Here is an 8171-nt window from a genome sequence, read left to right as displayed (position 1 = left end):
ATTCAGAAGATGTTGGAAACACCAAGCACAGAAGCAATGGGTTCACCTCCTGGAGCGAGAGAAGTTAAAAGACAGGCAGACTTGCAAGATTGTTCTCAAACCACAGGTTTTTTATTATTTTATTATTTATTTATTTGTCAAACAATTATAGGGTGATAATTTGTACATATAAAACATTAGATAAGTAATGATAAAAAGCAGACAATAGGACAGGGACGGTAGGCACAATGGTGCGCTTATGCACGCCCCTTACAGACCTCTTAGAAAGGAGGAGAGATCAATTGTAGATAGTCTAAGGTTAAAGGTTTTGGGGTTTTGATAATTTTATCCATTCAATCTAGCCCAACTCTTAGTGATTCTACGGACCACATCTTGATCTTGCACAACTTGTTTGAGTTGTTTTGTGCTGTGACTGGCGTCAACTTTGATGGTCTCCACCACCACCACCAGGTTCTTTGGAGGCCTGGTTTCCTTTTATTATCAACTCTCCCAAACATCATTGCTTTGTCCACTGAATCCCCCTGTGCAACGTGGCCAAAGTAAGTGAGACTCAGCTCTTAGTACGGTTCTAGCCTTCTTGTGGGCTCATCTTGTAGGGCTGACATCGTTTTCTGCAATGTCCCTATGGCATTGCTTTCACTTTGCCCACATGAATAAAACACATTTAGTAGAGTAACGTTTCCCCCTTTCTTCCAGCCACAACCAAAGGTACTTCCAAGAGGTACAAAACATGTTTGACATTCTCACTATTACACTAGCAGGGGAAATCAAGGGGTTACATTCATATAAATAGACACAATGGAGTTGGGCTGGGAATTGGCAGAAATTTCACATCAGAACGATTTTTCTATTAACTGAACAAAGGGTGAAAAAACCACAATGAAGGAACTAAGAAAGATCTGTGAACAGGGTCCAGATGATTGGTCCTCCTTGGAAGCCACATTAGGGTTTTTGTTTCAGATGACACAAGCATGGGAAAGATTTGGGGATAATGTGTAGAGCAAGTTCTCACAGTCCTTTTCCTGTAGATATCATGCTTAGGAAACTCTAGATCTAGAAACTCTTCAGATATGCTGCTTGCGTTGCTTTAAAATTGCAGCCATGCAGTATAGAATGAAGCCAAAGACACGAGACCTTATAAATCATAGAAACATAGAAGACTGACGGCAGAAAAAGACCTCATGGTCCATCTAGTCTGCCCTTATACTATTTCCTGTATTTTATCTTACAATGGATATATGTTTATCCCAGGCATGTTTAAATTCAGTTACTGTGGATTTATCAACCACGTCTGCTGGAAGTTTGTTCCAAGGATCTACTACTCTTTCAGTAAAGTAATATTTTCTCATGTTGCCTTTGATCATTCCCCCAACTAACTTCAGATTGTGTCCCCTTGTTCTTGTGTTCACTTTCCTATTAAAAACACTTCCCTCCTGAACCTTATTTAACCCTTTAACATATTTAAATGTTTCGATCATGTCCCCCCTTTTCCTTCTGTCCTCCAGACTATACAGATTGAGTTCATTAAGTCTTTCCTGATACGTTTTATGCTTAAGACCCTCCACCATTTGGACCCGTTCAATTTTGTCAATATCTTTTTGTAGGTGAGGTCTCCAGAACTGAACACAGTACTCCAAATGTGGTCTTACCAATCATTGGCAGAAAGGCCTGGTTAGCTTGATATTAAGGCTCTAGCCATTCAAGACCATTTCAGGAAGAAGAAATATTTGAATAAATCTTGTGTCTCCCACAGTCACAGATGGATTCAAGGTTCTCTCCTGGACACATTGATGTCAAACACAGATTCAAGAAATCTGGATGAGCCATGGTTCCTGAACAGGTGGAAGAGTCATCACAACAGCATATGCAAAAATTAAGTCTTGTGAAATATCTAAATGTATTTATTATATTTTTCATATGTCTTCCCCACCAATCTCTTTGAAAACACTCTAACTCATCATAGAGCAACTCATTCCATAACGTACATTCTAGATCAGGGGTCTCCAATCTTGGCCATTTGAAGACTTGTGGACTTCGACTCCTAGAATTCCTCAGCCAGCTTTGCTTTGCTTTGTGGCTGAGGAATTATGGGAGTTGAAGTTCACAAGTCTTCAAGTGGCCAAGGTTGGAGAGCCCTGATCTAGATCAGTGTTTCCCAAATTTGGCAACTTGAAGAATCCCCTATTAAACCTAAAGAGGAATTTAATGTAAATGTAATGTAATATAAATTAAAGGAGCAATTTCTTAACAGTGAGAACAATTAGCCAGTGGAACAGAGGTTGTGGGTGCTCCAACACTGGAAGATTTTAAGAAAAGATTGAACAACCACTTGTCTGAAATGGTATAGGGTCTCCTGCTTGAGGAGGGGGTTGGACTAGAACAGGGGTCTCCAACTTTGGCCACTCTAAGACTTGTGGACTTCAACTCTTTGATGGCCAAGGAATTCTGGGAGCTGAAGTGCACAAAGTGGCCAAGGATAGTGACCCCCGGACTAGAAGATCTCCAAGATCCTTGCCCACTTGGTTATTCTTTTAAGAGTTCATACTTAGGGAACATGATAACAAGCAGACACCCTGATATGTGACTCTTCTGATTTTTCATTACCTGCATCTCACCCCAACCTTACAAATGGGAGCTTGGTTAATTACTATGGTTCCTTAAACAAAACGCCTTATCTAAGGCTCTTTCTGTGAGTCCTCCACAAATATGCAGTTCCAGTTGCTGGCCGGAAAATGCACTCTCTTCCAGATGAATAAAAAGTCTGGGATCACTGCTAAAACAGATCTGAAGAAAGTGGAGATAAAGGTCCAGACAGCTCAGAAAAGGGGCTTTATCTTTTGTTTCGTAGATAAAACAAAAAAGCAGAAGAGATAAACATATGTTATTTGATGGTGGATTCTAACAGAGGTTGTAGAGACAGCCGGCAAGAGACCATCGAAATTGAATCACAGATAGGTTGGCTTAACTAAAGGCACCTTTGGGAGACCAGAAAACTATCTATGCACAGGTTCTCATCTGGACCTCCACCAGCGGTTGGTTGGTTTGCTGTCTGTCTGTCTGTCTGTCTGTCTGTCTGTCTGTCTGTCTGTCTGTCTGTCTGTCTGTCTATCTATCTATCTATCTATCTATCTATCTATCTATCTATCTATCTATCTATCTATCTATCTATCTATCTATTTGTTTGATTTTTATGCTGCCCTTCTCCTTAGACTCAGGGTGGCTTACAACATGTTAGCAATAGCACTTTTTAACAGAGCCAGCCCACAATCCGGGTCCTCATTTTACCCACCTCGGAAGGATGGACAGATGAGTCAACCTTGAGCCGGTGATGCGATTTGAACCGCTGACCTTCAGATCTACAAGTCAGCTTCAGTGGCTTGCAGTACAGCACTCTACCTGCTGCGCCACCCCGGTTCATTGGTTGCTTGGTTAGTTGGTTGGTTGCTTGGTTGGTTGCTTGGTTGGTTGCTTGGCTAGCTAGCTAGCTAGTTAGCTACATATGGCCCTGAAACAGCAGCAGCTTTGTAAAAGGACAAATAGCTATATTGAAAATCTCTTTCCTTCCTCCTTTCTTTCTTTCTTTCTTTCTTTCTTTCTTTCATTCATTCCTCCCTTTTTTCCTTCCATCCTTTATTCTTTTTTTCTTCAACAACTGTTCATGTCTTTTCCCTTCCCCTTTCTCTATTCTTTCCTTCCCTCCCTCCCTTCCTTCCTTCTCCTGGGCTGCAGCAATTTAGCAAATGAAAGCACTGAGTCTGCATGGAACATTGTTTTTTAAAAGGGTGGCAGGGTGTGTGTCAAGAGCCACCTTCCTTTCCCAAACCCCCAAGCCCTAAGTAAGCCATTCCTGGGGTGTCCCTTTCCCTCCACAAACAGGGCCCTGTTGAACCTGTTGTCTTTCCATGAGGCAGAGTAAACACCTGCCTTTTGGGGAAGGGCAGAAGTCAGCCTACCTGTTGGCTTTCTGTAAATGGACCTTAATGGGGCCATTTTGCAGCTGCACTTTCTCAGAGAGCTGACAGAAGCTTCATCAGCAGGGATGCCCAGCTCCTCTCCTTGCTAATCCCTGACCTTCTCTTGCAATCTCCCAGAAAGGCCCAGGGTGGAGAGAAAACCAAGTCGGCTGTTTTTCTTTCCACACTTTGCTGATAGTGGGGAAAATGCAAAAGTCACACTTTGGCCCAGGCACAAGGGATGCAAAGGAGGAGTGTGGCTTCTTCCTCCAGCTAGCAAAATAAATTGCATTCAAGTCCCCCCAAAAGGTCAAGACCAGGGATCCTCAAATAGGCAACGTTAAGACTTGTGGATTTCAATTCCCAGAATTCTCCAGCCAGCTCCTTCCTTCCTTCCTCTTTCCCTTTCTTCCTTCCTCCTTCCCCCCTTCCTTCCTCTTTCCCTTCCTTCCTTCCCTCCATCCTCCTTCCTTCTCTTCCTTCCTTTTCTTCCTCCTTCCCTCCCTTTCTTCCCTTCCTCCTCCTTTCCTTCTCTTCCTTCCTTTCCTTCCTTTCTCCTTTCCTTCCTTCCTTCCTCCTCCCTCCCTCCCTTCCTTCCCTCCATCCTCCTTCCTTCCTTCCTTCTCTTCCTTCCTTTTCTTCCTCCTTCCCTCCCTTTCTTCCCTTCCTCCTCCTTTCCTTCTCTTCCTTCCTTCCCTTCCTTCCTCCTTCCCTTCCTTCCTTCCCCCTTCCCTTCCTTCCTTCCTCCTTCCCTCCATCCTCCCTCCCTCCTCTTCCTTCCTTTCTCCTTTCCTTCCTTCCTTTGCTTCCCCCTCCCTCCTTCCTTCTTCCCCTTTCTTCTCTCTCTCCCTCCGTCCGTCCCTCCCTCCTTTCCTTAGAATGGATTATTTGCCATTGTTTTATTCTTTCTGGTCCCCTGCATCTGCCCACAGATTTGGTCTCAGTTTTGCCTTACCCTCCAAAGAATCTGAGCATCGTTTTTGGGTAGAGCAATGAAGAAGTTAGGTTTTCTCTTAGACCTGAAAGCTGGTTGGGAGGCATTGGGCCAGCCCCCCCCCCCCTCTCTCTCTCAGCCCTCTTCCCTCCAGGAATTGTGGGTGCTCCATCCCAGGAGATTTTGAAGCAGAGAGTGGGCAGCCTATTGACCAGAATGGTGTAAGTTCTCCTGCTTGAGCAGAGGGTTGGACTAAAAGATCTCCCAGGTCCCATCCAAATTCTATTGTTCTGTGTTCTGTCTTTGAAGCACCTTTGCCAGGAAATGCAAACTGTCATCAGGCTGTTTTCAAAGGTGACCTTTGAGTGATAAATAAAAATAATGAACTGCTTTTCACTGCCCAGGAGAGACCAGGTTTTTTTTCCCCACTGACGTTCAGGATCCAGTAAACAACCAGACTGTCTAATGGTTATTTATAGTGTCAACATATAAAACTGTCCCAACTTGAATTACACTTGCTTAAAACAGAGGTGTCCAACCTCAGTCATCATGCTGAGGAATTCTGGAAGCTGAAGCCCCCAAATCTTAACGTTGCCGAGGTTTGAGACCCCTGGTTTTAAATGGCACTTCCCTTTAAAGAACCTCTCGTCTTGTTTCTTCTTATATATTTTCTTGATAGTCTTAGGATAGTGGGAGGTGAAAAAAAATCAAATAATAAATAACCCAGGGATGCTTGGTTTCCCACATATCATTGCAACTTTCTCCAACTTGGTGCCCTCCAGATATGTTGAGATGTTGCAGGATCCAATATGGGTTGGTCACTGGACTAGAAGTCTGGTCTTCCAAACTTCTGGATGTATGCTGGAGCCTAGGCTAGAGAGATGTTCCTTGAGGATGGGCTCCAGCAAGAGTCCGAAAGCTCAGAAAACTAAACTTCTGGCTGACTGTCCAGATTGGATCCTCCAATGTTATCCCTGGAAATGTAAATTTGCCTTCAATATGATGAGATGCACATCATCATCATCAGAGATGAGCTACTAAGGTGGAACAGTGACATGGGCTCACCCTCATGGCTCTGAGTGCCAAGGGCACACCTGCGTGTCCGTGCATGATTTCGCTACCTGCCCAGGTGTGCAGTAGCAGAATTGCTCTGGACTCCACTAGCACTCAGAGTCAGGGGGTGAGCACAAGTCACCATCCCACCTTAGCAGACTACCTCTGATCATTATCCATTTTATTTATTTATTTATTCCTTCATTCCTTCATTCATTTACATTTATTTATTTATTTATTCATTCATTCATTCATTCATTCATTTACCGTTATTTATTTATTTATTTATTTATTTATTCATTCATTTACTGTTATTTATTTATTTATTCATTCATTCATTCATTCATTCATTTATTCATTTATTTATGCCAATACAAAATGAAGGTTGGAGAGAATGAGCGTGTAAGTAATATATATCGAGGAAAGGATAGAAGAAAAGATGTGAAAATAAAATATGGCAATGAAGAAAAAGAGGAAAAGATATATGAATGGAAGAAAATATATAAAATATATAGGAGAGACAATTGGACAGGGGACAGAAGGCACACTAGTGCACTTATGCATGCTCCTTACTGACCTCTTAGGAATCTGGAGAAGTTAAGGGGAAAATGTTGGGGGTTGGGGTTGGACACCACGGAGTCCGGTAATGAGTTCCACGCTTCGACAACTCGATTGCTAAAGTCATATTTTTTACAGTCAAGTTTGGATTCTGTTTTCATCACACCCAGTTGAGGGATCCTTGGTTAGCTGGGAATGATGGATGTTATGGGGCCCTAGATGGGAAGGCTGCCCTCAAGACACTTTCTACCCACCGTCCTCTGATCCCTGGTCTCTTCCTTTCCTGGATTTAATATGGATGTGTTAGTTGGGATTGGTGTCAATGTAAAAAGTGTGGAAGGACCTCCCCAACCCTCCATCCCTGAATAAGGAGGGCCCTTGTGGTACTTCACACCTCTTTTGCAAGCACATTCTTTAACAAAACAGTTCAGGCAGGCTGTCTTGCATCTTGGGCTTGAGAAAATGCAAATGACCAGATAGAGAGGCTTAGTAGTGGAGCCCTTCCTCTGAATGCAAATTCAGTTCAAAAGCAGGCAAGGGAGACAAAGGGCAGGCCTGTTTGGGGAAAGACCATGATGGTTTGATAGCACAGGAGCTGATAAGCTGAAAATGAGGTGGGAGACTGGGAAGAGTCTGTAAGACCGTGCCCCAAATGGTCAAACCCTTTAATAAAAGCAGTGGGTAAAACAGAATCCAGAATCCAGTGGGGAATCCAGAGCATGATACCATGGTCTTTCGAGACTTCAGGGTAAAAAAAGGGAAGGTGTTTTCACCTGTCCAATTGAAGATGTATGTGAGCTACATTTTATACAAAGAAGCCAGTGTTGGAAAGGTGACAAAGGAACCCAGAAAAGGGCTAGACAGCAGCATGCAGTGAAAGGCCAATGTGGTCACAGGCTGCATTAACCAAGCAGTAGAATCAAGATCACATGAAGTATTAGTGCCACTTCATTCATTCATTCATTCTTTCTTTCTTTCTTTCTTTCTTTCTTTCTTTCTTTCTTTACTTACTTACTTACTTACTTACTTACTTACTTACTTACTTACTTACTTACTTACTTACTTTGTTTATCCAATTTTTATGCCGCCCTTCTCCTTAGACTCATGGTGGCTTACAACGTGTTAGCAATAGCACTTTTTAACAGAGCCAGCATATTGCCCCCACATAATGCCATTAAAGCTCAGGGATTAAGGTGCAAACCTGCTCTTAGCGAAGGGAGAAAGCTTCTATCTACTCCATCATAGCCATCCATCAGAGATGCTCAAATATGTCCTGCTGCCAGCAAGCAAGGGGTTGGACCAAGTGTCTTCCTTAATAAATAAATAATACAGACTACTGCAATTCTTAAAACTTCAAAGTCTTCCTCAGGTGAAACTTGACTTCTGGTTAAGGGCATCCATGGAGCAGGTGGGGAGATTCTTCCTAACTCACAGTTATTGGTAAACTATAATTTAGTATTATGAACTGCCTTAGGCCTTGGGTGCTCTGTGAAATTCTTCCAAAAGCAGTAAGGCAACTTTGCTATCTTTGCAGACTGTGAAAATAACAGGAAACAGGACAATTTCCAATGGATCTTCATTAAAAACAGGCTATCTGCAGCTATTAGCTTTCTGCAAATGACCATTAACATTGAGTTGAAGAATTGAACAAAACCCCAAATGGAGATTAATCT

Source organism: Erythrolamprus reginae, chromosome 8, assembly GCF_031021105.1.
Source record: "Erythrolamprus reginae isolate rEryReg1 chromosome 8, rEryReg1.hap1, whole genome shotgun sequence".
Lineage (NCBI taxonomy): Eukaryota > Metazoa > Chordata > Lepidosauria > Squamata > Dipsadidae > Erythrolamprus > Erythrolamprus reginae.
The sequence above is the reverse complement of the archived record's forward strand: the minus strand, read 5'-3'. Positions refer to the sequence as shown.